Raw genomic sequence first — 4,031 nt, 5'->3', positions numbered from 1 at the left:
TTTACCTCATATACAGGTGGTTGTGTGGGCCATAAACCAGAGGAGAACAGAGCAGCTGCTGAGTGCCATGAAAGACATCGGTGTGCCGTTCAGGCTGATGGAGGGAGCGGGGGATGATGGGCAAGGATCCATCAAAACATGGACGCAACTTAATGGTGAGATTGATAACTTATTCCAGTATGGTTTACATGCTCTAAAAATTTCAGACCTTCTAGCCAAGGTATCAATAAGTACAGAGACATGGGCTAATACTGACTTCATTTACAGCAAAACAACTTGAGCGGGTGTTTGCCAAGCTCGACCTTAAAGCTGTGCTCATGGACAGGTGGACCCCAAGGGGGCTAACAATCGCCAGCCTGTCCGTTGCGCAGCTTAAGATCGAGCTTCGCAAACACGGATTAGAGGAGACTGGAAGGAAGCCATCCCTTGTGAGAAGGCTTGCCAATAAAATTTCCATTTGTCTTCAAATAATTTGCATGTGTATAATTGTGTCAACAACACAGCAATAATTAAACACCATCGCTAATTGACTAAAAATTTCATCTAAATCATTCATGATTAAGTAACCCTTACGTCATCATTGCCATGTGTTGAAAACCTTCCCCCATTTGCCTTTTGGGCGCGTTCGAGAAGAGGTTAAGGTCGTTCTGAAAAACAGACGGTACGAAAAACGGACCAGGAAAGCAAGGTATTGACTTTTCTTGATATAAATGTGTCATCACCTTCCTTCTGAAAGCCAACATGTCATCTTTTAATCAAACTTCAAGCACAAACAAGAGTTCGTAAATCTCAAACCTCCATAAAATAGGGTGTTAATATGCATAATTTGCATCTAATAGTGTACATGTCTGAAAAACCTTCAATTCCTTTCTTTCAAATACAGCTGTTAAACTTCTAGTGGTCCCGGGTCATGTAAATAATGCCACCCGTGAGGTACCCCGGTGTATGTTGTACGGTGGCAGATACCAGCTGCAAATTCTGCTTCAGTACCAAGGTCATCCACCAAGAGACCCATATTTGACCTTGACCTTCGTCTTCCCAAGACTTACCAACATAGCAAATATCATCATAATCCATAAAGGCGTTATGAAGTTATGCTGACTACAAATGTACGGGAAACACACACACACACGCGCGCGCCAAAAAAACAATAGCTCCATTTTCATGGAGGTAATAAAGACATCTTCAATATATCATTTCTGTAGAAAGGCACCACCAACCACAACATCGCCAGCGCTGAGGGTTACAGTAACGAGGCCAAATGGGACTCTGTTGGCCTCGGCGGAGGAGAGGTCTCGTCAGGGGGAAGCAGGTAAGTAAAACAAAATCAGCAGCAGCAAATTCGCCGTAAGGCGTAATTGGTCCCTTATATACTACATTAAGCATAGGCGTTACCTTTATACAACGTAAAACGTAAACCGTGAATTACTAGTACACCGTAAGCTGATTTCAAAATCGTCCTGATTAACGTAATTCGTAAACTGCGTCCATGATTTTGCGCCATTCGTAATCACTATGCTCCCCTTCCCCATGCCGAAGCAACATGCTGACAATTCTTTTCAAAAGTTAATGTGATACGCCAACTGATAAGAACACCTTTCTGTTTCAGTGACTTTACATGTCCAGGAACTCACTGAAGAAGGCAGACAGCATCCTGCCTTCGCACAGCTTGCTTCGGTAAATCTGAGTAAATACATCTGAAGACATTAACCGTTTATCGTTTACTTCCTCCCCTCTCTTTGCTGTGAATAAATCAACCGAGTTATTTCACGCATACATAAGTATATGTAGATACGGTAAATGATGATTAGTACAACAGTTGCATCTGTTAACAGTGTTTTAATTTGTTCCAGGTGCCAGGTGACATCACAATCGACATGAGCATCTTCCTGATAAGAATAGAGAAAGTACAGTAGAATAGTATTATAATTATAATCAATTGTTTATTGCAAATTCTTGCCCGAAGGCTAATTGCAGAAACAGAAGAGATATGGTATAAAAACAGACAATAAGTACATATAGAACTATTGATAACTACTAAGAATCTACTGTTAAAAACTACTGGGTTTCACTTTTTGAAGACAGAGGAAGACAAAGGATCCCACTTTTTCTATAATTTGTGGGTTTTCGGATGTTAAGAGGAGAGTGGTTTTCTTTTCATTTGTATATGTGTGAAAGTTTGGGTAGAATCTGGAGGCTACGTCAAAGAGTTCATTTCGGTCATTGCTATAGAGGGTACAATTTGATATAAAATGCGTTTCGTCTTCCACATATTATTGTTATATATATATATATATATATTCTAATTCAAAGTGCTAGAAATCTATACATTACAACAATACTATATACTACCTATCATCTACTGTTAGTTGCCCTTTGTTCTCTTTTTTTGAAACATTTGGAAACATAATTAATTAATACTTTACATTCGTTCTTGCATGACATCGTGTTTAAACATGTCCTGCTTTGACATTTTCTTACATATGTTGTCTAATTGTCATTTAAAAGTATGGAAGAGCTCTTGTCGTTCATCTTTATATAATGTACAGTCAAGTAGAAAGTGTATCTCGTTTTCAACAAATAATTCATTACAGAATTCGCACCTTCTATCTTTCAGAGGGGTACGGCTATGCCTGCCGGATTCTATGCGTAAGAGATTATCACTAGTGCGAAGTTTACACATGGCTATGCAATGTTTACATATGTTTCTCTGTCATAAGTATATTTGAATGATAATGATAATGATAAATAAATGAGAATAAATGTAAGAATTTTGGAAATAATGGAAAGAAATTGATGGAAATAAGTTTTCTCTTGAAATAAAGCATTTCTGAAACTGTGTATGTAGTTGTATTTCGGCATCTGAACCTTTGTGGCAGATATAGATTCTTTTCGAGTTAGTTGTGTTAGGCGCAAGAAGTCGTTCGGCGTAATGTATCCAACTGCCGCCGATTCAGGCTATACACATAAAGAAATTGGGGTTGTCCAACTGATGCGATCTATTGAGTTAATCTTAGAAAGAATCAGTAAGAGTATAATGGTGGTATAACAATTGTAAGTAATTGTATACATACATTGTAACAATTGATGTATATTACTACAAACATATTAGCATCAGGTATGTAAATAAAGCAGTACAGTGGTAAATTTGTTTCTGAAAAGATAATTTTTTATTTCAATACCACGGTCACAAAGGTTGCAGCCGTAACGGCTACATTTCTTCAGGACAATTACAATTCGGATAGAGACATGATGAAGACATATTTACATATGTAGTATGAGTACTGAAGGATTACTAAAAATATTTGTATCTATTACTACGACAAGTTAAAAAGCACAACAATTTCAGGCTAATTATAAACAGGTGATATAAATGGTCAAGGTCACTATAATATCTCTCTTAAGTTGTTAAGGAGTCCAAGTTGCATGTATGACTGGGCACTGTTCATGTAACGTCCCGTACGGCCTTACCGGGGTTCAGTTTTTTGATGATCGAGTGTGACCGGGCCGCTGTTGCCTTCCTCTGGTGGGTGGTAGAATGTGCTGAATCTGTCGAGAACGTTTTAATCATTTAGGTCATCAGGATGTACCACACTATGACCTCTCTGGAAGACGTTGACCCAAATACGACAATACACGACTGTTAAACGACCGCGGCAGTATTTAGGTAAAAAAAAACTTTCACATATTTCAAATACATGAAACCCCTCTATATTAATCACAAGCATACAACCCTGAAAGCGATACAAATATGCTACGTGTACTAGTCGTTTGTCAGTCCTCCATAACTTCAATAATAGGTAAAAAGACGCCGCTGTCATCGTTACCGACTTAGCTCAGTTGGTAAGCGCGCTGCACTGCCAACCATTGCTAGCGAGCTGGGCGCGAGTTCGATCCTTGCTCGGGTCATGTTATGATATGTTATGTATTGTGTTATTGTGTTATGCATGTGTTGATGTTACTAACACTGTTCTTGTTTGTTGTATTGCGTCTGTCATGATGTTTATATGTATTTCGTCTTCATGTATTAT

General features: G+C 38.6%; 1 long non-coding RNA gene across 1 annotated transcript; it reads left to right on the top strand.

Moving 5' to 3' along the window:
• The first annotated feature begins 601 nt into the window (after positions 1-601).
• Positions 602-1,668, top strand: LOC109484850. Its single transcript, XR_002141096.1, has 3 exons — positions 602-688; positions 1,206-1,312; positions 1,610-1,668. It is a non-coding gene; the product is annotated as an uncharacterized LOC109484850 (long non-coding RNA).
• Positions 1,669-4,031: the final 2,363 nt, after the last annotated feature.

Source organism: Branchiostoma belcheri, unplaced genomic scaffold, assembly GCF_001625305.1.
Source record: "Branchiostoma belcheri isolate BF01 breed outbred unplaced genomic scaffold, Haploidv18h27 scaffold70, whole genome shotgun sequence".
NCBI lineage: Eukaryota > Metazoa > Chordata > Leptocardii > Amphioxiformes > Branchiostomatidae > Branchiostoma > Branchiostoma belcheri.
This window is presented reverse-complemented; position numbering and strand designations above follow the sequence as displayed.